The sequence below is a fragment of the Equus caballus genome, chromosome 7 (assembly GCF_041296265.1).
Source record: "Equus caballus isolate H_3958 breed thoroughbred chromosome 7, TB-T2T, whole genome shotgun sequence".
Taxonomy (NCBI): Eukaryota; Metazoa; Chordata; class Mammalia; order Perissodactyla; family Equidae; genus Equus; species Equus caballus.
Genome location: NC_091690.1, coordinates 48639503 through 48666364, shown reverse-complemented (window position 1 = coordinate 48666364; position 26862 = coordinate 48639503). Strand labels below are relative to the sequence as shown.

Genomic DNA, 26862 nt, shown 5'->3' with positions numbered 1-26862 from the left:
GTTTTCCTGATGTGGTAGTGTTGTTACTGACATCTGAATTTAAATCTTACCTGAATGTTACCCCAGTGCAATGTAGCTTTCCTTTTCGTATTTCCTATAGCTGCCTATGTTGAGAACAGGAACACAGTGATGAGCTAGGATTCTTATGGCTGCAGCAATGATTGACCACACTGCTGAGCAATCTGCATTTTACGTATATTTTATTCTGCATCATCCTTAGCTCTCCCCTCATTTTATTTTGATGTACTGGATATGTCCAAACTTGGACTTGACAGCCAAAGAAATTCTGGCTTGGCGCTTAACTTACCTTAAGAATTGGACAAAGAGATTACCAGGTGAGAGTGCTATCTTTTTAGGAAACACTTGGAAAACATTAAGAGGACTGGACCAACTCTGCAGGTTCTTTTCCTGTCTGTTAACGCTTCAGATCTGAAATTGCCAGCCTGTGGAGTGATCTATGGTCCTGTGGAGTAGCTTTGGCCCAGGGAACTGGTGGTCTCGCACAGTGCCAACCCCAGTTTCCACCCCAGCTTTCTGGGGGAAAGAAGGGAAGGGAAAGGAAGTATCTGTGTAGGACCAGTAGGAGAAGCAGGTCATTCAGTCATATGTCAGTGTGGTGGTGGGCCAGTAGCTCTCAGCCTTCCCCTGCTCAGCACCACCTGGAGGCCTTGCCGATGCTGCTGGTCTGAGGACCACACTTGGAGAAGTACGGCAGGCAAGAACTTAACAAATCAACTTTTTGTCCTTCATCCTCAGCATGCCTATCAATATATATATTCTATTCTATATTTTGGCTGCTTTTTAGTACGCTCTAGAGTCTCGGTGAGCTTCTAGCAAACTTCATACTTTTTTTTCCCCCAACGATTCTTTGAAAGAAAAAGGAAGTATTTCAAAGTAAAAAGCACAAAGTCAGGTTAGTGGTGATTTTAAATCTCAACTTTACCATTTCCTGTGTAGTGTGGGAGGTTAAATAACCACTTAGTCTCCCTGTGCACTAAGTGGGAATAGTACTGGACTCGACTTAGTCCTGGCGTGAGGATAAATGAGAGAAAACGTGTAACGCCCTTAGCATAGGGCCTGAAACATAACAGACACTCCTATTTCAGGTTTACTTTTATTATTCTTACCTGTTTTTTCTAAATACATTTTAGAATCACGATCATTTATGTTAATATTAATGTGGGGGAATAGACCCAGACATTTTCTAATTTTCCCATCCAATTTCAGTTTATTCAAGACTGTTTTCTTGTCCAGCTCAGCCTTTCAACTGGAATGGTATTAACTCCTGGCAGAGGCTAATTGTCTTTTTGGCTTCTGTGTGTAGAGATTTGCTGCTGTCATAATGAGGATCCGCGAGCCCAGGACAACAGCCCTCATATTTAGCTCCGGGAAAATAGTCTGCACGGGAGCCAGAAGGTACGAGGAACCCCCCTCCACCACCGCCAGACAAGTAATTCAGTATTAAAGCAAGGAAGGATAGCATTAATGTTCTAAAACACATGGTAGAAGCATAATATTTTCTTTACTGAAGAGTTAAATTCATGAAATGCCAAATTTTGAGTTAAAAACATTCAGCCTTATAATACTTATATCCTACTTCACAGTCCCTCCCGTTAAACAGAGGCGGCTTCGCTAGGCTGGTACATCTTGTTTTGAAGGTGTATTTTAAAAAGAAGCTACAGTGGGGATAAAGCCTGCTATAAACCTGGGAAAGCAGTTTTTGTGTACTTTCCTTATTGCAGATAAATGAGTAACAGAGTTTGAAGGAGGGCAATTAGACATTTCTTGACCATGAGCTTGAGCATTAGGTCAGGAGGCATCTCTTGAAAGGCTCTTCTATCCTGGGTGTCATGCAGAGGTGCCCTGTGCTCATGTAGATCCTGTCACCTAAAGTGGTAGTGGAAGAGCTGCCCTTGCCTCTAGGTATTAAAAGGGGGGTAGCAAATTGTCCCCCTGAAAGGTTATACCAATTTCTTCTTGCTCTAGAGACGTATGAAGTGTTCATTTTCTCTGGACACTGGGTGTTCATATTCTTTTTTATATTTGTCAACTTGAATGGCAAAAAAGTTACGTTGTTCTACTGACATATCTTTGATTTACTAGTGACACTAACTTTTCATAAGCAGATAAACTGCCCATTGTGTCTTTTTTTTTTTTTTTTTTTTTATTAATGTTATGATAGATTACAACCTTGTGAGTTTCAGTTGTACATTTTTGTTAGTCATGTTGTGGGTACACCACTTCCCCCTCCGTACCCTCCCCCCACCCCCCCTTTTCCCTGGTAACCACCAATCAGATCTCCTTCTCAATATACTAATTTCCACCTATGAGTGGAGTCATATAGAGTTCGTCTTTCTCTGACTGACTTATTTCGCTTAACATAATACCCTCGAGGTCCATCCACATTGTTGTGAATGGGCCAATTTCGTCTTTTTTTATGGCTGAGTAGTATTCCATTGTGTATATATACCACATCTTCTTTATCCAATCATTAGTTTCTGGGCATGTAGGCTGGTTCCACGTCTTGGCTATTGTAAATAATGCTGCAATGAACATAGGGGTGCAACGGACTCTTGAGATATCTGATATCAGGTTCTTAGGATAGATACCCAGTAATGGGATGGCTGGGTCATAGGGTATTTATATTTTTAACTTTTTGAGAAATCTCCATACTGTTTTCCATAGTGGCTGTACCAGTTTGCATTCCCACCAACAGTGTATGAGGGTTCCTCTTTCTCCACAACCCCTCCAACATTTGTCGTTCTTGGTTTTGGATGTTTTTGCCAATCTAACGGGGGTAAGGTGATATCTTAGTGTAGTTTTGATTTGCATTTCCCTGATGATTAGCGATGATGAACATCTTTTCATGTGTCTATTGGCCATATTCATATCTTCTTTTGAGAAATGTCTGTTCATGTCCTCTGCCCATTTTTTGATCGGGTTGTTTGTTTTTTTGTTGTTAAGCAGTGTGAGTTCTTTGTATATTATGGAGATTAACCCTTTGTCAGATAAGTGGCTTGTAAATATTTTTTCCCAATTAGTGAGCTGTTTTTTTGTTTCAATCCTGTTTTCCCTTGCCTTGAAGAAGCTCTTTAGTCTGATGAAGTCCCATTTGTTTATTCTTTCTATTGTTTCCCTCAACTGAGGAGTTACAGTGTCCGAAAAGATTCTTTTGAAACTGATGTCAAAGAGTGTACTGCCTATATTCTCTTCCAAAAGACTTATTGTCTCAGGCCTAATCTTTAGGTCTTTGATCCATTTTGAGTTTATTTTGGTGTGTGGTGAAAAAGAATGGTCAATTTTCAATCTTTTGCATGTGGCTGTCCAGTTTTCCCAGCACCATTTGTTGAAGAGACTTTCTTTTCTCCATTGTAGGCCCTCTGCTCCTTTGTCGAAGATTAGCTGTCCATAGATGTGTGGTTTTATCTCTGGGCTTTCAATTCTGTTCCATTGATCTGTGGACCTGTTTTTGTACCAGTACCATGCTGTTTTGATCACTGTAGCTTTGTAGTATGTTTTGAAATCGGGGATTGTGATTCCGCCGGCTTTGTTTTTCTTGCTCAGGATTGCTTTAGCAATTCGCGGTCTTTTGTTGCCCCATATGAATTTTAGGATTGTTTGTTCAATTTCTGTGAAGAATGTTCTTGGGATTCTGATTGGGATAGCATTGAATCTGTATATTGCTTTAGGTAGTATGGACATTTTAACTATGTTTATTCTTCCGATCCATGTGCAAGGGATGTCTTTCCATCTCTTTATGTCATCGCCTATTTCTTTCAAGAGAGTCTTGTAGTTTTCATTGTATAGATCCTTCACTTCCTTGGTTAAGTTTATCCCAAGGTATTTTATTCTTTTCGTTGCTATTGTGAATGGGATAGAGTTCTTGAGTTCTTTTTCTGTTAGTTTATTGTTAGTGTATAGAAATGCTACTGATTTATGCACGTTAATTTTATACCCTGCTACTTTGCTGTAGTTGTTGATTATTTCTAATAGTTTTTCTGTGGATTCTTTGGGGTTTTCTATGTATAAGATCATGTCGTCTGCAAACAACGAGAGTTTTACTTCTTCGTTACCTATTTGGATTCCTTTTATTTCTTTTTCCTGCCGAATTGCTCTGGCCAGCACCTCCAGAACTATGTTGAATAGGAGTGGTGAAAGTGGGCACCCTTGTCTTGTTCCTGTCCTCAGAGGGATGGCTTTCAGCTTTTGTCCATTGAGTATGATGTTGGCTGTGGGTCTATCATATATGGCCTTTATTATGTTGAGGTACTTTCCTTCTATACCCATTTTACTGAGGGTTTTTATCATAAATGGGTGTTGGATCTTGTCGAATGCTTTCTCTGCATCTATTGAGATGATCATGTGGTTTTTGGTTTTCATTTTGTTAATGTAGTGTATCACGTTGATTGACTTGCGGATGTTGAACCATCCCTGTGTCCCTGGTATAAATCCCACTTGATCATGGTGTATAATCTTTTTGATGTATTGCTGTAATCGGTTTGCCAAAATTTTGTTGAGGATTTTTGCATCTATGTTCATCAGTGATATCGGCCTGTAGTTCTCCTTCTTTGTGTTGTCCTTGTCAGGTTTGGGGATCAGAGTGATGTTGGCTTCATAGAATGTGTTAGGGAGTTCTCCATCTTTCTCAATTTTCTGGAACAGTTTGAGGAGAATAGGTATTAAGTCTTCTTTGAATGTTTGGTAGAATTCTCCAGAGAAGCCGTCTGGTCCTGGACTCTTGTTTTTGGGGAGGTTTTTGATTACCGTTTCTATTTCCTTACTTGTGATTGGTCTATTCAGATTCTCCATTTCTTCCTGATTCAGTTTGGGGAGATTGTAGGAGTCTAGGAATTTGTCCATTTCTTCCAGGTTGTTCAATTTGTTGGCATATAGTTTTTCATAGTATTCTCTTATGATCTCTTGTATTTCATTGGTATCTGTTGTGATTTCTCCTCTGTCATTCCTGATTTTATTAATTTGCAATTTCTCTCTTCTTTTCTTGGTGAGTCTGGCTAGGGGTTTGTCAATTTTGTTAATTCTTTCGAAGAACCAACTCTTTGTTTCATTGATCCTTTCTATTGTCTTTTTTGTTTCAATATCGTTTATTTCTGCTCTTATTTTTATTATTTCCCTCCTTCTACTGACTCTGGGCCTTGTTTGTTCTTCTTTTTCTAGTTCTGTTAGGTGTCGTTTGAGGTTGCTTACGTGAGCTTTTTCTTGTTTAGTGAGGTGAGCCTGTATTGCGATGAATTTCCCTCTTAGGACTGCTTTTGCTGCATCCCAAATGATTTGGTATGTCGTGTTCTCATTTTCATTTGTCTCCAGATAATATTTGATTTCTTCTTTAATTTCTTCAATGATCCATTGTTTGTTGAGAAGCGTGTTGTTTAGTCTCCACATTTTTGCACCTTTCTCTGCTTTTTTCTTGTAGTTGATTTCTAGTTTAATAGCGTTATGATCAGAAAAGATGCTTGATATTATTTCAACTCTCTTGTATTTATTGATGTTTGCTTTGGTTCCCAAAATATGGTCAATCCTTGAGAATGTTCCATGTGCACTTGAGAAGAATGTGTAACCTGCTGTTTTTGGATGAAGTGTTCTATATATATCTATTAAGTCCATCTGGTCTAATTTTTCATTTAATTCTATTATTTCCTTGTTGATTTTCTGTCTGGATGTTCTGTCCATTGGTGTTAATGGTGTGTTGAGGTCCCCTACTATTATTGTATTGTTGTTGATGTCTTCTTTTAGTTCTATTAAGAGTTGCTTTACAAATTTTGGTGCTCCTGTGTTGGGTGCGTATATATTTATAAGTGTTATGTCTTCTTGGTGGAGAGTCCCTTTTATCATTATATACTGTCCCTCTTTGTCTTTCTTTATCTGTTTTGCTTTGAAATCTACCTTGTCTGATATTAGTATAGCGACACCTGCTTTCTTTTGTTCATTATTAGCTTGGAGTATTGTTCTCCATCCCTTCACTCTGAGTCTGTGTTTGTCTTTGGGGCTGAGGTGTGTTTCCTGGAGGCAGCATATTGTTGGATCTTGTTCTTTGATCCATCCTGCCACTCTGTGTCTTTTGATTGGGGAGTTCAATCCGTTTACATTTAGAGTGATTATTGAGACGTGGGGGCCTACCACTACCATTTTGTGTCTTGTTTTCCGGTTTTCTTCAGTTTCCTTTGTTTCTCGTCCCATGGTTTAATCTGTTCTGATGTAGAGCTGCTACTCTCTGTTGTTGTCCTTCTACTTATCTCCTCTGCTCTTGGTTTTGTAGCCCCTTTCCTTTTTTGGATTTTTCAGGAATGAGGGTTTTCCTGAGGATTTCCTGAAGAGGAGGTTTTGTGGCAATGAACTCCCTTAATTTTTGTTTATCTGGGAAAGTTTTTATTTCTCCATCGTATTTGAAGGATATTTTCGCTGGGTAGAGAATTCTCGGCTGTAGGTTTTTGTCCTTCAGATTTTTGAATATATCATTCCACTCTCTTCTAGCCTGTAAAGTTTCTGCTGAGAAATCTGCTGATAGCCTGATGGGGGTTCCTTTGTAGGTTAGTTTCTTTTGCCTGGCTGTCCTTAATATTTTCTCCTTGTCGTTGACTTTTGCTAGCTTCACTACTATATGCCATGGAGTTGGTCTTCTTGCATTGATAAAGTTTGGAGATCTATTGGCTTCTGTCACCTGAAGATCCATCTCCCTCACCAGATTTGGGAAGTTCTCAGCCATTATTTCTTTGAATAGGTTTTCTGCCCCTTTCTCCTTCTCTTCTCCCTCTGGTATACCTATAATCCTTACGTTGCATCTCCTAATTGTGTCTGATAATTCTCGGAGAGTTTCTTCATTTCTTTTAAGTCTTGCTTCTCTCTCCTCCTCTGCCTGCAACAATTCTATATTGCCATCTTCCAAATTGCTAATTCTTTCCTCCATATTATCGGCCCTACTGTTCAGAGCATCTAGATTTTTCTTAATCTCCTCTATTGTGTTCTTCATTTCCAGTATTTCTGTTTGGTTCTTCTTTATCGTATCAAACTCTTTTGTGACATAGCTCCTGAACTCGTTGAGTTGTCGGTCAGAATTCTCTCTTAACTCAGTGAGTATTTTAATGATGGCTGTTTTGAAGTCATCATCATTTAGGTTATATATCTCATTTTCTTTGGGATTGTTTTCTGTGTATTTGTTACTTTCTTTCTGTTCTGGAGATTTAATGTATCTTTTCATATTGCTTGATGATGTTGATTTGTGCCTCCGCATGGAGATAGAGTTTAGTTGCTCCTTTCACTTGTTTCAGCTGCTGCGGTGGGGGGAGCAGCTGTTTATACTTCACCAACCAGGAACCCTGTCCGTAGTTGCTAACTGGGCCTGGGCCCCTCTTCGTAGCCACAGTGGCCCTTTGGATTCCCTCCTCTGCCGTGGGGGCCGTCACGGGGGGCTTCAGACTGCAGGTGCCTACTGTTGTTGCCCACCTAGATGCGCTCTCTCCTTGGGGTCTGCAACGGTGTTATGGGCTTTTCCAGCGGCCAGGGGTGGGATCACTTTTATTTGTCGCTCGGTTGCTGTCGGCACCCACCAAATCTCACTTGTCCTCTATGGGTCCCAGGAGAGCTATTGGCATCTTCTACAGTCTGTGGTTAGTACACCTAGCTATGCTGCTTTTGCCCTGGGGTCTTCCAGCCTTGTGGCTGGCGGCTGGGTGCCTTCTACTGGTGCTGTGCAGAGGCTTTCCCTAAGGCTTCTGTGAGCCTGTAGGGTTTCCCCCTAGGCTACTAAGCTGGGTCTCTGGAACTCTCTCCAGCCCCAGTCCTCTCCGAGATCTCCGGCAATCCCTAGCCTCACCGGGTGGGCAACGGCAGCTGGGGGTCGCCCCGCCCTCTGGGCTTCTCTCCGGGCCTCTGCCGGGAGCTCTGAATGCTCAGCGTGGCCCCTCTGCTACCGGCAGACAGAGAGTTTTGTCTGCTGCCTGGCGGAGCTCCGGCGCTTCCCCTCCGGGTCGCCGGACCCGCCTTTGAAAGTTCCCCCGCCCCAGTCCTCTCCGAGATCTCCGGCAATCCCTAGTCCCACGGGGCGGGCAACGGCAGCTGGGGGACGCCCCGCCCTCTGGGCTTCTGTCCGAGGCCCATTGTGTCTTTTGCCCAATAATCTATGCAGATATTTGTCTTTTAATAGTTAAGTATTTCCACCATTTTGTACTGTAAATACTTTTCTCAGATTAATGTTAATAGTGTTACGATTTTTTTTAACAAAATTAAACATTTGTGTATAGTCAGTCTATCCAATTTTTTTCTTTATGATTTCAACATTTAGCTTCATGCTCAGGAAGGCATTCCCCATGCACAACATTACATAAACATTGACCTCCATATATTTTTCTGGCCTTTTTTAGGTCCTGCTTTGTGTTGAAGAAAGGAAATTGATGTTTTGATTTATCTGGAGTTTTCTCTAGATGATGGAAAAGTTCTCTATCTCTGCTGTCTATTGTGGTAGCCACTAGTCACATGTGGCTGAGCACAAATATAGCTAATACAACAGAGGAACTGAATAATTTATTTTAGTTAATTTAAATTTAAATTGCCACATGTGGGTAGTTCCTATCATATTGGGCAGAGCAGATCTAGAATTTTATTTCAATCGAAGAGAAATAATTTTTTTTCAAATGACCAGTCAGTGCCCCAATATGTTTATGGAAGAATCTATTCTTACTCCCTTTTTCCCCTACCTGTTTTTACATGTTAGTTTCTTTATGTGTGTCCGAGTAAATTTCTGGGTTCTTCTGTTGATCTGTGTGTTCTTTGACCTAGAAATCTCCATTTTTAATGGAGACAGCTCTGCAAGATATCTGCAAGGATGTTCATTTCAGCATTGTTTAAAATTGGGAAAACAAATTAAACATCTAGTAATAGGGTTTTGATTAGATCATAAAATAAACTTTTATTTAGCCATTAAAACACACACATATATTGAATTAGAAGGATGGTCCCATCGTGTTACATTCATGGGGGCAGGCAATTAAATTGTAAGTTTATTATCCAACTTTCACTTTAAAATATGCTCATATTAGACACATGTTCATGGGTATCTTTCCCTGTCTGAATTTATTTGGTTCCTAAAATCTGGTCCTGAAAGCTTGGATAGTGAGTTCAGATAATAAGAGATAACAAGTATTTGGTTCTTGAGTTTTGGATAGAGAGTTGTGAAAGTTTGGTTAGCGTAAGAGATGTCAGAATTATCTCCAAAAAGTTATCCAAACCTGCTCTCTTTAGTTGTAATAACCATGGTTTGCATAGTGAGGGATACCTGTGTTTGCATAGGAAAAGTGCAGAAGGGTCAAATTTATCAGTGGGTATCATCACTGGTGGTGACATTTCAAGGTTCTTTATTTTCTAATGTTTGTACAAAAGCATGTATGCAGACTTTAACTGTTAGTTGTTTGAATGGGAATTTCTGTGTGATAGTCACAGCTAATAGCCCAAGAAATTACAGGGCTATGCGAACTCTTGAAATTTGACCTTATAAACACTAACACTATCGGAAATGTAACGGGTCATTTAGGGGAAATGTTTTTCAAAATGGAATCAATTTATTTCACTGCTAACTTGGCCTCAAGGCCTTGCTAGGGACATTTCAGGAGTTAGAAGTAGATGAGGAGCTTCAACATGAAGTGAAGTATGTGAAATAATTAATACACATAAAAGGGGCAATTGAGAAGGATCTAGATGGAAAAGAGAATCAACCACTTCCGTTGGTCGGGAGACAAGTTTAATCTGGCTTTCCTTTCAGTTGCGTCTGATTTTCAACTGAAAGATGGGGACAACTTGTGAGAGAGGGCACAGTTGACATGATTTGCCCACCCTGTTTGGCAACCCCTATGACTCATTGCTTTGTTTTGGCAGTGACCATTGAAAAGTATCTAGTGAAATATAAAGCTCAAATCTCAGGGCTTCACATTCGCTGACATGGATTTAGGGTGGGAAGAACTTAGAAGAACATGGCCACAAAGTCAGGTTGAATTTCTTTCTCATATTGGATATGAGTTGAATGACAATTGTGTGAGAAAGACTGAGCAAAATTGGGCAGGTTTTGAAGTATATATTAAGGGGTTTTTTGTTTTACCATTTGTCTCATAAACACCCAAGTCCTGACATCCTGTCTATGCTCCTCAGTTGGCACATATCTTACGTCCTCATGTTGAGTTCTTCTGTATGCATGTGTCCTTATTTTTGTTGCTGCTGTTCCCATCTAAATGGCACACACTTGTAGACCAGACAGATGGTTCTCAAACTTTAGTGAGCATCACAATCATTGGAGGGCTTGTTAAAACACAGAGGGAGGGCCCCATCCCCAGAGTGTCTGCACATCTGATGTGGGACCTGGGACTCTGCATTTCTAACAAGTTCTCAGGTACTGATGCTGCTGATCTGAGCACACACTTTGAGACCCAGTGGAATAGTGAATTCTACCTATTAACATTTAAAACAAGTAAAAGAAGAAAAATACCTTGTATGTGAGAGATGACGAATTGAGACAAAAATCTGTTTATGATTCAGTTCCACAACTGTACGTTGTACTAGGTGCTAGGGACAAACGTAGAGGAGGTAGGTCCTTGTCCTCTGAGTCTACAGGTTAGCAGTGTCCACTGAAAGATAAGCGTGGTGCAGATGCTGAAAATACAATCAGAAGTGTGTGAACACAGGACAAGGAGTATAGAGGACGTGGTGATTAAGACTTCTTTCACGCGTTTGCCCCTCCCCAGTGAAGAGCAGTCTCGACTTGCAGCGAGAAAGTTTGCTCGTGTGATACAGAAGCTTGGGTTCCCTGCCAGATTCCTCGATTTTAAAATTCAGAACCTGGTTGGAAGCTGTGACGTGAGATTTCCCATCAGGCTGGAAGGTTTGGTGCTAACCCATCAGCAGTTCTGTAGGTATGAGTGTTATATAACTTAACTTTGAGTTTACCAAGATATTAAAGTTGTATTATGGGCTGCTGATATAATGTATCTTTCAGAGAAAGTATAATTTGTTTTTAAAGATACAGTAGGTGAAATAGTTGAGATGCTATACCTAAGTCCTCATTGATTACCATATGTGTCCAATCTTTTGAAATATTGATTCTCAAAATTAAATCGCATAGTAATCACCTGGACAGCTTATTAAAACATATCACCAGAGACTGCTTGAATTTGCATTTCTAACGAGCTCACAGATGATGCCAGTGCTGCTGGCCAGAGGCCCACACGTCGAGACCCACTGATGTACAGATTTCTAAAACAGGCACACCTGGCTTGCTGGTGGCAATGGCAGGAGGAGAAGGGGTGTGAGATGAGGTAGGCAAGTTTGAAGGAGCTGACAACAGGTGAGAAGAGAAAGGGTTGGAGAGAAGATGACAAAGAATGGCCACAGCACATTCTATGAAGGCAATCCTATCCAGTTTTTGTCCTGCTGAGTTTGAGGCTTTTCTTTTTGTCTGTGTAGCTATAGCCCCCACCACAATTTCTTCCTCAGCATATTTTTATTCCTCGGGGAGTATCTCCAGCCTGCCTGGCTTCTTCAGATGTCAGCTTCCCATTCCAACAGCAAATGCCCCTCCTCTTCCTCCCTCAACTGCTTTGGTAGTGAGGCCTGGAGAGCAGTGATGGACCTTGACTGATCAACAGCAAATCTCACCACCCCTTGGGATATACACTTGGGCCAAGGCCCTTGAACTGGCTTAGAATCACAGACGCTCTTCAATTCTCTTAATCTGGCTTGAATTTAACTCCTTTCACTCAGCATTTCTCCTCTTCTGTGCCTTTGAGCAATCGTTCTGTTGAACAGAGTAGATAGGGTTCCTACGGCTGTGCTTTGACACATGACCTGATAGAAGTTTAAAATTGCTTTGTTTCTTCCTAACTTTTTAAAAATTTTAGTTCATTCTGAGATTTAGCTTTTATGATACTCTTCAGGCAGTGTTTATTTTCCCCTTGATTGTATGTTTTTTCCTCAGTATCAGTTTTGTTTTCCCAACATAGGCTTATTGAGTGCCTATGAAGCAGCCATTGAATTCACTGGGAAGTCCCCATGCAAGACACATTGCCTCTGTAGGTATCTTTTTCTTTCTTTGATCTTGGGATAATTTGTAGATTTGTAGTAAAACCTTGATTTTTAAGAGTCTCTCAACACATGAGCTATCTCTTCTTAAGATTCTCAGCTGTGGGCCTCCAGTTGATCTTTCTCTGAACCAACTTTTTCTGAACCTATGAAAGATCCTTGCCTGCATTCTAAGATACGTGTCTATATTAGATTTAGCATTCCCCTTTCTGGCCATTTAGGGCTCTAAAATGATGTGTGAATTCCTCCCAAGTATAATTTCATTTCTTTTTCGCCAACATTGTCATCTTTGCAGATCAGATTTAAATCAACAATAGTAGTGCCTCTTGTAAAGTGCCTTTACACTTTCTAAAAGATAAATTCTCATCTTGCCCTACTGGCAATTTTATCAGATGTGCTGCTTTTAGCCACTTGGAGTGGGCTCATCACTGTTCTGTCTTCCTTCTGAGCCCATTTTATGATCTCGCCCATCTTTTTAAATTTGGCCAGGAAGCTTGCTTTGTGTTCCCACAGCTATCTCCTTCTGGTCTCCTCCTTGCCTCCCCCAAATGCTCTCCCTTCAGCCTCCATCCTTAGATTACAACTCCACTGTGTGTATTCATGACATGGAGGCATTGAAACACCCCCTTCTCAGCAGGTTTCATCTTTAAAATGAGGCCTCCCTTTATTGTCTGTCACCCTCTGGGGACCATGGCACACATCAGTTATAATTATCAGGTCACGTTTGTCTTACATTAAAACCTCAAGTTCATTTAATTTCCCAAGTTTTACAAATTTGCATTTATCAGCATCTGATAATACAAATGTCTTCCTTGTTATCGGGCACCTTCTCCATCAATCTTTCTCTGCCATAATTCTTTTCAGTTTTCCCTGAGCATTTTTCTCCCTTCCCTTCAAAGAATTTTAAAATCAAAGCTATCCTGATAATAAATATTTCTTAAGTTAGTAAAATCTAGGGGGCTACTGTGTAGCAGATGCTACAGTGATAGTGACAATCAGTACAGCCATGGTCCCTTGCCCTCTTGGAGGAAGGAAGACAGACAAGCCAAAAACAATAATGAAATATGGTAAATATGAAGGTGAACACCCCTTGGCGTGCCATGGTACCATCAAGCAGGATAGATACTTAATGTAATGGGGGAGGTGTGGGGGTCAAGGAAGACATCTTCAGGAAAGTGACATTTAAGCTGAGACTTGAACAATGAGCTGAAGTTGGGTTGGCCAAGAGATTGGCAGGTGTTTGTTATTCTCCATCCTCATGAAATGAGGCAGAGAATAAATAAAATGAAGTAAATCTCTAATCGAGAGATCATTATGCTGGTACCATAAAACCACGGTTCTGAAAGCCAAATGCAGTACATCATTTACATACTTTTGCTTTTTCTTTTCCCTCTTAAAGTCCTAAGATTCGGTTGGAAGATCAAACGAAAACATTCCTTCTGTGCCCCCAGCCTTCACTTTCTTGGCTCAAACCTCTTAGTTCCCAGAGGGGTTTTCCAGGGCTCCAGCTAGTATCGTGTCTCCCCAGTGTTAGGAAGTGGCTAGTGGGTAGAAGTCTTGACAGAAGTATTGACTTGACAGAGTGGTGTTCCACAAAGACAGGTCCACCTGCAGCAATCTCCATGTACTTTACAAGTACTCACCACTGTGATGCATCTTTCTGGTGCCAATAAGAGGTTTTACATCTGCTGGTGCGTGGGTCTTATTCATTGCAGAGTGGAGTGGAGCTTTTCCATGTGGCCTGGATTCACCCTTTCACTGCAGACATTCATGTGTATTATAGTGTTCCGTCTCTGATTTCTTCTTTTTCTTATATCTGTTCTCCATTAGGTTTTTTTTTTTTTTTGAGAATAGTTTTATTTTATCAGCTTCCTTTTATCTGCTGACTTCTTTTTTTGGAGGCTCCTTAAGCCTTTCCAGCTCTCTCTCCTCTTAGGTGGCGTGTGGAGAAGCAGTTGTTTGCCCTGTCCTCCTTTGTTCTCTGGAGAAGCCAGCTTCCATTTAGTAGTGAATATGAGTGAGTGACTATTTATAGGAACAAATTCTGAATTTTTAAAACTTGGGATAATTTAGTTTTCTTTATATAGCACCTGTCCAAAGACAAATGACAGTGGTCTAGAAAGTTGTTTAGGTTCTATCTGCTAAAAATGTTAACTTTAGCGGTTCATAAATGCATACAAAATATGCTTATTATTGGGGAACTTGGAAAATTTAGAAAATGTGTTTATATATTTTTACTGATAGGCGTTTTTGAAAGACGGTTAGCATTTAACCAACAAGATCTTAATAAATTAAACCTGATGTCCAAATTTCTAATAGCGTAGCATGACTTGCACTTGAAAAAAATATTATGATCAAAAGTGAATTCTGTTTTGACTGCTATGAGAAACTACTTAGGACACTCAAGACTACTTTTATCAAGATGGCCAGAAGGTTTTTGGTAGAACAGCTTCTTAAAACTTCTTTAATACACAGTTTTAATATACTGGGTCTTCACTCATGGGAGAGGAGTTGAATGGTGCTATTTTTAACTTTTTCCTTTTATATCTTAACAGTTATGAACCTGAACTGTTTCCTGGCCTTATTTATAGAATGGTAAACCCACGAGTTGTGTTGCTTATCTTTGTATCTGGAAAAGTTGTGTTGACAGGTGAGTTCTAAGATTATTTTCTGACTTCCGTAAAATTGATTGCTATATGTGTGCTTTGCTTTTTCCTTTAAATAGCTTGTTCACCATTTGAAAGTAATTTTTGCTATTATAGAATACCTGGAAAAAATGAAAAGTAGAAGGGAATGTATCATGCATCAGTCCCAAAACAATTTAACTTTTTTCATGTTCTTATGTCATTTTGATGTGTACATTCATCTTTACATCCTGCCTTTTTATCAACCGATATGACATGTAGCTTAACTCATTGTTACAACCTCTTCATGAAGGCTCTTAATGGCTGCACAATGTTCTAACAAGGGGTCAGCAAACCTTTTTCTGTAAAGGGCCAAATACTAAATATTTTAGGCTTGGCAGGTCCTAGGGTCTCTGTCGCAACAACTGAAGTCTGCCGTTGTGTGTGAAAGTAGCTGGAGACACTGCATAGAGGAAAGGGCTCTGAAATGGGAATTTAATATAATTCATATAATTTACTTGTGTCGTGTAATATTCTTCTTCTTCTCCCCTTAGCCATTTAAAATATAAAAATCATTCATACCTCACAGGCTGCAACAGGCAGCCAACTGGATTTGGCCAGCTGGCCTGTTTCCTGACCTTTGTCCTAACACGTCACTGCATCTGATTCTCCCATTGTCAGGTGGTTAAATGTCCCTTTTTTGTTTGCTGCTTACAAATGGCACAAACCCTTGGCTATTTTCATGTGTGGAGAATTATTAGTGTGTATGCTCAGAGTGTGGAGCTTTAGTTCAAAGATGACCACTTTTAAGGTTCTTAGTACAAATTACCAAATTGGGGTTTTTTCCTGCTTTTTCTCCCCAAATCCCCCCAGTACATAGTTGTATATTTTTAGTTGTGGGTCCTTCCAATTGTGGCATGTGGGACGCCGCCTGAGCATGGCCTGATGAGCAGTGCCATGTCCGCGCCCAGGATCTGAACCAGCGAAACCCTGGGCCACCGAAGTGGAGCGCCTGAACCCAACCACTTGGCCACGGGGCCGGCCCCCCAAATTGTTTTTTAAAGGCATATACAACACAGTTCTCCTATATGATCCATTCCTAGCAGCAATGCATCTAAATATCTTTTAAAATCTTCAGCGGCATTCAGACAAAATGGTACAAAAGAAAACTTTAACTGTGTGAGATGATCTCATTATTTAACTTCTCTGTAATCAGAAATAGAAATGGACTGCGGTCCAACACAGCCAGTAAACAGCATTTTATCTTTTGTAAATAGTGTGTACATAACTTATTCCTTTCGTCTAGTTTTCATTAATTGTTTTTCCTCTAAGGATTTGTATGAATTCACCATAATATTAAAAATAATTACTCTTTGTTACATTTGTGGCTTTTTCCAGTTGCCTTATTTTTACATAAAGAAGGGTTTTAAAAATTCTTGAGGTAAATTGTTGCGATTCTTTTCCATACAATTCTACTCAGTTTGCTATTTTTGTCTAACTTTGTCTGTTTTTACACATTTTACTGTTTTGTACCAAGCTGAATACCCAGGTTATATGGTATGAGCCATAAATTGATTATGCCCCACCCCCAAATAGCTAGCCAGCCGTCTTTTTTTTTTTTTTTTAAAGATTTTATTTTTCCTTTTTCTCCCAAATCCCTCCAGTACATAGTTGTGTATTTTTAGTTGTGGGTCCTCCTAGTTGTGGCATGTGGGATGCCGCCTCAGCATGGCCTGATGAGCAGTACCATGTCTGCGCCCAGGATCCGAACCAGTGAAACCCTGGGCCACCAAAGCGGAGCGCACAAACTTAACCACTTGGCCACAGGTCCGCCCCCAGCCAGCCATCTTAACATGACACATTCTTCTCATTATTAATTTGTCCTTTTGACCTTTATTTTTATACATAGGTCTGTTCTCCAGGTCTGTCTTTGCTCCAGAGTTACACTATGATAATCCTCTTGTATGGATCCTATTGCGGTATAAATGTGCTTTGATCCTCGTGGTCTCTATATCTGATAGGACCAATTTCCCCTCATTGCTTCTCTTTTTATGTTTCTTAGCTCCTATCAAATATTTATTCTAAATAAACTTTAGAATTTTATAAAATCTTGCCCCATCCAGAAAAAATTGAGATTTTTACATTACCCGCATTAATTTGAGAAAAAATTTATCATTCAGCATCCAAAAACATGGAATGTTTGTTCTTAAGTCATCTTTTAGAATTCTCAGTAAAGTTTGTCGTTTGTTTTCTCTCTAAGAAATAACCAATGTGTCTTCAAAGTGGGGAAAGCCTGTTGAGAATTCAAGAACTGTTTTAATACAACAAAGCTACAATTTCTCAGATGTCACCAGAGTCTCGAACAATTAAGAGCTCCTGGTGATGGACGAAGTTGACCTCTATATGTCTTGAAGGAAGCAGGAAAAGCCTGCCAAGGAACTTGAATAGTTATAGATATTGGAGGCAAATAGATGCCCTACTTAAGGAAACAAACTTTTCAAGACCTTTGGAAGGATATTCTCAAGTATATACTGTGTCATTACAAGTCAGTCTTATTAAAAGTTCAAACGGCCAGTAGGTGCTAAGTTCCCAATATAGGTACACAGAAACAAACTTCTTTAAATTCCTTAATTCCAACTAGCTTTCCCACTTACCCCAAAGTAAAAGGAAAAACAAAATGCTTTCGTGTACACATTTGCTGGAAGTTTCAAATCACAAAAGAATTGTCAACATGCAATACTGAAGACCATACAATACACTTCCCTTAAAATTTATTAGAACATAGAACAGACAAAACTAAATTTCTTGATTCTTGCAAGATATAGATCATCACTTTTGTGGAGGGGGGAATGAGATGCATTGACTGAAGTCTAAATTTCTGCTTATGTTATGAAATAAAAGTCAATGTCTTACAACTGAAGTAGGAGTAATTTTCATCTATTGGGATTTTTCCTTATTTATCCTATTCTTTTTTTTATTGAGGTGAGATTGGCTTATAACATTATATAAATTTTGGGTGTACATCACTATATTGATTTCTGTGTAGACTGCATCATGTTCGCCACCCAGAGACTAATTAAAATCCATCACCACACACATGTGCCTAATGACCCCTTTCACTCTCCTCCCTCTCCACTTCCCCTCGGGTAACCACCAATCTAATCTCTGGATCTATGTGTTTGGTTGGTGTTGTTTCTACTACTTATGAGTGAGCTCATTCAGCATTTGACTTTCTCCCTCTGACTTATTTCACTTAGTGTAATTCCCTCCGGGTCCATCCATGTTGTCACAAATAGCCGGATTTCCTCATTTCTGATGGCTGAGTTGTATTCCATTGTGTATAAATACCACATCTTCTTTATCCATTCGTCCCTTGATGAGCACCTAGCTTGTTTCCAAGTCTTGGCTATTGTGAATGATGCTGTGATGAACATAGGGGTGCATGTATCTTTACACATTCATGTTTTCATGTTCTTTGGATAAATACCCAGCAGTGGAATAGCTGGATCATATGGTAGTTTGAGTCTTAATTTTTTGAGGGATCTCTATTCTGTTTTCCATAGTGGCTGCACCAGTTTGCATTCCCACCAGCAGTATATGAGGATTCCCTTCTCTCCACATCCTTTCCAACATTTGTTTCCTGTCTTGTTAATTATAGCCATTCTGATGGGAGTGAAGTGATATCTCATTGTAGTTTTGATTTGCATTTCCCTAGTATTTAGCGATGTTTAACATTTTTTCATGTGCCTGTTGGCCATCCGTATATTTTCTTTGGAAAAATGTCTGTCCAGATCTTTTGCCCATTTTTTAATTGAGTTGTTAGGGGTTTTTTTGTTGTTGAGATGTATGAGTTTTTTATATATTTTGGGTATTAACCCCTTATCAGATATATGGTTTGCAAATATCTTCTCTGAATTGTTAGGTTTTCTTTTCATTTTGTTGACGAGAAGCTTTTTAGTTTGATGTAGTCCCATTTGGTTGTTTATTCTATTGTTTCTGTTGCCTGGTCAGACATGGTACTTGAAAATATGCTGCTAAGACCAATGTCAAAGAGCATGGTGCCTTTGTTTTGTTCTTGAAGTTTTATGGTTTCAGGTCTTACATTCAAGTTGCTAATCCATTTTGAGTTCATTTTTGTGTACGTGTAAGAGAATGGTCTACTTTCATTCTTTTGTGTTTGGCTGTCCAGGTTCCCAACACCATTCACCGAAGAGACTTTCTTTTCTCCATTGTAGGTTCTTGGCTCCCATGGCAAAAATTAGCTGTCCATAGATGTGTGGGTTTATTTCTGGGCTCTTGATTCTGTTGCATTGATCTGTGTATCTGTTTTTGTGCCAGTACCATGTCGTTTTGATTATTACAGCCTTGTAGTATATTTTGAAATCAGAGAGTGTGATGCCTCCAGCTTTGTTCTTTTTTCTCAGGATTCCTTTAGCTTTTTGGGGTCTTTTGTTGTTCCATATAAATTGTAGGATTCTTTGTTCTATTTCTGTGAAAAATGTCATTGGAACTTTGATAGGGATTGAATTGAATCTATAGATTGCTTTAGGAAGTATGGACATTTTAACTATGTTAATTCTTCCAATCCAAGAGCACGGAATATCTTTCCATTTCTTTGTGTCTCGTTCAGTTTCTTTCAACAATGTTCTATAGTTTTCACTGTACCAGTCTTTCTTTGTAGTTTTCAGTGTACAGGTCTTTCATTCTTTTGGTTAAATTTATTCCTAGGTATTGTTTTCTTTCTGTCACAATTGTAAATGGGATTGTATTCTTGATTTCTCTTTCTGCTACTTCTTTGTTAGTGTGTAGAAATACAACTGATTTTTGTTTGTTAATTTTGTATCCTTCAACTTTACTGTATTCATTTATTATTTCTAAAAGTTTTTGGTGGATTCTTGAGGGTTTTATATATATAAAATCATGTCATCTGCAAATAGTGACAGTTTCACTTCTTCCTTTCCAATTTGGATCCCTTTTCTTTCTTTTTCTTGCCTGATTGCTTGGGCTAGGGCTTCAATGCTATGTTAAATAAGACTGGCTAAAGTAGGCACCCTTGTCAGGTTCCTGTTCTTAGAGGGATAGCTTTCAGTTTTTCTTGATTCAGAATATTAGCTGTGGGTTTGTCATATATGGCCTTTATTATGTTGAGGTACTTTCCTTCTATACTCATTTTATTCAGAGTTTTTATCATAAATGGATACTGTATCTTGTCAAATGCTTTCTCTGCATCTATTAAGATGATCACATGATTTTTATTCTTCATTTTGTTAATGTGGTGTATGACATTGGTTGATTTGCAGATGTTGAACCATGCCCACATCCCTGGAATAAGTCGCACTTGATTATGGTATATGATCTTTTTTTTTTTTTTTTGGGGGGGTATATGATCTTTTTAATGTATTGTTATATTCAATTTGCTAGTATTTTGTTGAGGATTTTTGCATCGATGTTCATCAGTGAAATTGACCTGTAATTTTCTTTTTTCGTGTTGTCTTTGTCTGGTTTTGGTATCAGGGTAATGTTGGCCTCATAGAATGAGCTAGGAAGCTTCCTCTTCAATTTGTTGGAAGAGTTTGAGAAGGATAGGTATTAAGTCGTCTTTGAATGTTTGGTAGAATTCACCAGAGAAGCCGTCTGGTCCTGGACTTTTATTTTTTGGGAGGTTTTTGATTACTGATTTGATCTCCTTACTGGTGATTGGTCTATTCAAATTCTCTATTTCTTCTTGATTCAGCTTTGGAAGGTTGTATGATTCTAAGAATTTATCTATTTCTTCTAGATTATCCAATTTGTTGGTGTATTTCCTAGTGTCCATTGTTTTTCTCCTCTTTCATTTCTGATTTTATTTATTTGATCCTTTTTTTTCTTGGTGAGTCTAGCTAAAGGCCTGTCACTTTTGTTTTATCTCTTCAAAGAACCAGTTCTTAGTTTCATTGACTTTTTTTCTATTGTTTTTTGAATGTCTATTTCATTTATTTCTGCTCTGGTTTTTATTATTTCCTTCCTTCTACTGATTTTGGGCTTTGTTTGTTCTTTTTCTAGTTCCTTTAGGTGCACTGCTAGATTTTTTATTTGAGATTTCTCTTGTTTGCTGAGGTAGGTCTGTATTGCTATAAACTTTCCTCTTAGAACTGCTTTTGCTGTATCCCATAAATTTTGACATGTCATACTTTCATTTTCATTTGTCTCCAGGAATTTTTAGATTTCTCCTTTGATTTCTTCATTGACCCAATAGTTGTTCAGTTTATTCAGTAAACTACAGCGTTTTGTTTACTCTCCACATATTTATGGCTTTTCTAATTTTTATCCTGTAGTTGACTTCTAGTTTCATACTCTTTGTCAGAAAATATGCTTGGTATTATTTCAATCTTCTTAAATTTATTGAGTCTTGTTTGGTGGCCCAATATGTGATCTATCCTGGAGAATGTCCCATGTACATTCAAAAAGAATGTGTATTCTGTGGTTTTTGGATAGAATGTTCTGTATATATCTACTAGGTCCATCTAGTCTAATGTGTCATTTAAGGTCAGTGTTTCCTTATTGGTCTTCTGTTTGGATGATCTATCCATTGGTGTAAGAGGAGTGTTAAAGTCCCCTAGTATTATTGTGTTACTGTCTATTTCTCCTTTTTATGTCTGTTAATAATTGTTTTCTATATTTAGGTGGTCCTATGTTGGGCGCATAGATATTTACAAGTGTTATATCCTCTTGTTGGATTGTTCCCTTTATCATTATGCAGTGTCCTTCTTTGTCTCTTGTTACAGTTTTTGTTTTAAAGTCTATTTTGTCTGATATAAGTATTGCTACCCCAGCTTTCTTTTCATTGCCAGTTGCATGGAGTATCTTTTTCCATCCCTTCACTTTCACTTTGTGAGTGTCCTTAGGTCTGAAGCATGTCACTTGTATGCAGCATATATATGCATCTTGTTTTTTTTTTTCATCTAGTCAGCCACCTATGTCTTTTTTTGGAGCATTTAGTCCATTGACATTTAAAGAAACTATTGATAAGTATGTACTTCTTGCCATTTTGTTTTTTCTGGGTGTTTTAGTAGTTCTTCTCTGTTCCTTCTTCTCTTGCTCTCTTCTCATGTGGTTTCCTGTATGCTGTATTGTCTTAAAGTACTTCACCTAGAACTATGTAGTTTAGGTTACTTTTTCTCCAACCTTAGAGACAAATGTTCCTTATTCTTTATCCCTTATCCTTAGGTATCTAGACTCTTTTCCCCTGCAAAAGGATTAAAAACTCAAGGGCCCAATTTTGAGTGTAAACCTGGGGAAAGAGACCAAGGAGTTTCCTTTGAACCTTACCTCTAGAGCTTCAGCTGGGGATGGTCATGTCAAGTGTCCAGTGGAGTCCTAGAGGCTCACATTGTCTACTCCAACATGGCAAAACTCTGCAGATCTGTTTTGAAAGCAAAGTCTCTACAAGGGTAAATAATTTTTGCCTAGAAAACATAAGAGTATTGAAATTAAAAATGCAGTTTGAATTTCACTGTATTAAGTAACGGATCCTGGCACTTCCCCAAGTAGGAACTGTAGAACACCAATACACAATACAAAGAAGTGGCGATTTGAAACCATTGTATCATGTGCCATTTGCAGGGTCTTTGAAAACCCTTTATCCATGTAAAATTGTCTTACTCTTCTGAGGTACCAAAGCTGCAGCCACGATATCCAAGGCTACATCTGAATGTTCTAATTATAGTTAAGTGAGCCAAGGACAAACAGGACCTAGTATCCTACCTTGTCATGGTCCCTGACAGCAAAAAGCAGTGGGACCTGGGACAAGCTTAACACTGTTGTCCTAGGTCCATGCTGCTTTTCTACAGCTGGCATGACACCTAGGACCCATGTTTTTTTCTCAAACCACAGTAAAATTAATAATATAGCCAAGATCTGGAATAATATACAATGAACAGATATGTTAATTTTCACTTCTAAGATCAGACATAATAGAGTTGACATATTTGGTGCACTCACATGCCAGGCACTGTGATAAGATCTTTTACGTGGGTTCTAGTTAACTATGTGAGGTTGTACTTAATATCTGTTTCCTCACCTGTAAAGTGGGGACAATGGAGAGGTTAAGTAACCTTAGCAATGTCACACAGCTTTGTGTGCTGCAGCACAGGTGGTAACTTAAGCAGCTTGACTCCAGAGCCCATCCTCTTCACATACTTGCCCCATCCCCCAGCTCTTTGGAAGTCAGTGAAAACTCCTGTATGGTTGGTTGGACGTTTTCTCCCTAATCCTCCTCGTCAGCTGAAGGAGTGATGTGTACTCTATTAGTGGGGAGAGGCAGCAGGTGTGGTGGCTAAGAGGCTGGGCTCTGGAAACCAGTTATCCAGTGTGATTCCAGCCTTTCCCACTTAGGCTGTATGAACGTGGGTGAGCTTGAGTTCCCCACCTTGATTTCCACATATGCATAGGGCAGGTGGCCATAGAAGCTACCTGCCACAAGTGTTGTGAGGAGGCAGAAAACCTGTGCCTGGTATATGTTGGCCATGGTATCAGTGTTAGTGGTTATTACCTCGGTGAAAGCCCACTCTTCATGTTTTTTCCCTGGCATTCAAAAAGACTGGAAATGTGCTGTGATGCCTTGCCCTGCCAATGGGAATATGAAGTCTAAAGAGGATTTAATAAAATGCTTCACATTTACTTATTTCTCTCCAGCATAAAGGACTAAGAAGCTGGGTCTTTGTTACTGAGGGTCACTCACAATCAGCTAGACATCAGTGATTCTTGGAAATGTCTAGGTCAGAGGGCAGTATAAAAATGACCAGCCTGGGCCAGCCCCGTGGCTGAGTGGTTAAGTTTACGCATCCCGCTTTGGCGGCCCAGGGTTTTGCTGGGTTCGGATCCTGGGCACGGACATGGCACCGCTCATCAGGCCACAGTGAGGTGGCATCCCACATGACACAACTAGAAGGACCCACAACTAAAATATACAACTATATCCTGGGGGAATTTGGGGAGAGAAAAAGCAGAAAAAAAAAGTTTGGCAACAGTTGTTAGCTCAGGTGCCAATCTTTAAAAAAAGAAACAAAACAGACTTCTTAGTGAGTGGGCCAGCGAGAGCAGAATATCCATGACAGTCATTACCAGGGATCCCCCACTAATAGCAAGTTTGTATATACTGCAAAACGTGTACCTTGAGGGGTTTCATGCTGTTTTTTTCCCTCACATTGCAAGATTTTCACTTGTGTGCACACATGTGGTATCACTTGAGGAAATATGATGTGTAGTTGTGACTTGGTTTAAGAATAGAATTGGCAAATCCAAGTAGTGTTGGAAATTAATATTTGGGCTGGCTGAGGGGTAGGGACGAGCTTACAAACCTTATTGACAGATGATAGATATTTCATAAACTTTAGCTGCCTACCAGGTACACATGATGTTTTAGGTGCTGAGGATGAAAAGCAAACACAGGGGCCGGTCCGGTGGTGCAGCGGTTAAGTTCTCACGTTCCACTTCTCGGTGGCCCGGGGTTCATGGGTTCAGATCCTGGGTGTGGACATGGCACTGCTTGGCACGCCATGCTGTGGTAGGCATCCCTCATGTAAAGTGGAGGATGATGGACACGGATGTGAGCTCAGGGCCAGTCTTCCTCAGCTAAAAGAAGAGGATTGGCAGAGATGTTAGCTCAGGGCTAATCTGCCTAAAAAAAAAAAAAAAAGTTAAAAAAACCCGAAAAGTGAACATAACACACACTCCATCTGGCAAGAATCCAGCCCTAGTGAAGGAGACAGATGTAAACAAATTGGCTCTTACAGAACCAAATGGCAAACCCTGTGTCCTTGGACTAGCCATCCTAACACCCTAATCCTGAAGCACATTTTCTAGGACAATAAAAACAGCTTAGGTTTTGACAAATGCTATGGTTGACAAAGGACTTTTTACAAACATTTGTTCACGTAGCCCTTTATAGCATGCCCATGAGAAGGCTGTCATCTTGATTTTACAGGTAAGAAACAAACTCAGACATTAAGCAATTTGCCTGTGATTCAAACCTGGTTAGTGGAAGAGCTGGCATTTGAGCCAATATGCTTTGATCTCAGAGCCAGTCCTTTTTCCAATGCAGCAGCCACAGAATTTCCACCTCTGTCACCACAGAATGGTGTTTATCCCCCAAAGTGGTGGTCATTATTACCTGAAGGAAAGGGCTGATAAGTTTTGCTTAAAAGGCAAGGGTCATCTCATCTGAATCTGGTGCTGCAAATTAGGATGTTTGATTATAGATTGATTATTAATAGGACTATGGGACCAATTTAAGTTCCCTTAAAGTTTTGATGCCAATATTTCAGTGAGGAAATATTTGAGCAAATTGACTAAATCCCCTCATTGTAACACCAAGTTACAAATCCTGGCAATGTTTATTTGATGACTTTTGGTGTAAAGGAAGGAACTAGATACGTGAGGTCTTCTCCCATAGCTGCTACTCATAATTCAAGGGAACTTCAACTTCTTGGGCCTCATTTCCCCACAAAGGGAATGAAGAAATGTTCTAGATAATTTCCCTAAAGCCTTTTTGTGTCTAAAGTTTTTCTGATATAAAATAATCACTCTCAATGTCTGTTTCCTCTTGGGCAATGGGTGTTTTCTGCTCTCCAGAAGTGCCAGATGCTGTACTCTTTGGGGCTTGAATGTAATGCTTAGGTATGATTTTTTTTAAGTGTTATGAAAAAACTAAAGTACATAGTTACCCAAAATGCTGGGCCTAGACACTCTATTCCTCAATTCAATATGAAAAGGACTTTGGTTTGTGGGGAGTGGAGGGGATGTGTGTGTTGCTATACCTACTATACTTCACTGTCTCCTAAGAAGATGGCTGCTGCATTCAAATGTATCCAGAAGCTGAAAAAGTTGGAGTGACATCAGTATCATGGTGGGGTGAGCTTGCTCAGAACTCTCTCCCCTCCAACATACAACAAAAAGGAGCAAACATATTCCAACAAAAAATATCCTAATAGCACAGGAATCCTCAGAGACCCACAGCAGCCAAACAATGGAGGGTGGAGAGGCTGGAGCCCCCCTCGGAGGAGCTGCAACAGGGTAAGAGAGATCTTAGCTTCCTCCCCTAAAACTGTGGTCGCTGCTTTGGGAGGCTCTGTGAGGGAAGGAGTGGGGGAGGGGCCGCACGTCTGTGGGATCACCCAGGACTCCCTAGGGCCCTTGCAGCCTAGAGGGAAGTCCTCTAACACGGTGAAAGCTTTCGCATGGGGTGACCTCATCAAGCCAAGACCCCAGTAGACCAGATAGCAAGAGCTGGCGGGGAAACCTGGGTCGTGCACAAGAGAAGGTGACCCCCCTCCCCCAACCTGCGCTGTGCATGCTGTCTTGGCTGAAGGCAGAGGGCTCAGAATACACGGCTCTCGACCCCCATCTAGTGGTAACAGGCTGTAACTGCAACTGAATAATATCACTATGTGGAAAAACTCTTCTGGCATCAAACAATTCGTAAAAACTCCAGACCAGAAGGAAAACAATAAAAACACAGAATTATGTCCTGAGGACTTGGAAATAAGTAAACTAAATGACAATGAATTCAGAATAGCTATCATCAGAAAACTCAATGAGGTAAAGGAAAATACAGAGAAACAAGTCAACAAGTTCTGGATTTACTTCACAAAAGAGTTTGAAACTATAAAGAAGAATCAATCAAATACTAGAGATGAAAAATACAATGGAACAGATAAAATACGGATTCCCTACATGCCTGTGTAGACACCACAGAGGAGAAAATTAGCATAATTGAAGATAGGTTGAATGGCTCCAGACAGCGGAAGAAAGAGAACTAAGAATAAAAAAAAAACTGAAGAAAATCTCTGAGAAATAGCTGACTCAATGAGGAAATGCAACATAAGAATTATTGGAATCCCCAAAGGTGAAGAAAAGGAGAATGGAACAGAAAGCATGCTCAAAGAAATAATAGCAGAGAACTTCCCAAATCTAGGGATTGAGAGAGAAATGTGTGTGGAGGAAGCTTTCAGATCTCCTAGATATGTCAATGTAAAAAAGACCTACTGCAAGGCATATAGTAGTAAAAATGGCAAAAATGAATGACACAGAATACTCAGGGAAGCAAGGCAGAAGAAAATAACCTACAAAGGAACCCCCATCAGACTTTCAGCAGATTTCTCTGCAGAAACCTTACAAGCTAGGA

At 39.7% G+C, this 26862-nt stretch overlaps 1 long non-coding RNA gene across 2 annotated transcripts in view; it reads right to left on the bottom strand.

The window, feature by feature from the left end:
• The window catches only part of LOC111774286 (uncharacterized), a 36907-nt gene extending 12596 nt beyond the window's left edge, over nucleotides 1–24311 (bottom strand). The window contains exons 1-3 of one of the 2 annotated variants that reach the window (XR_002809212.2): nucleotides 24082–24311; nucleotides 22008–22144; nucleotides 10487–10650 (exon numbers count right to left, since the gene is read on the bottom strand). This is a non-coding gene — a long non-coding RNA (uncharacterized lncRNA). The remainder of the gene's footprint in view (nucleotides 1–10486; nucleotides 10651–22007; nucleotides 22145–24081) is intronic. The other variant, XR_002809214.2, reaches the window with a different exon arrangement.
• Nucleotides 24312–26862: the final 2551 nt, after the last annotated feature.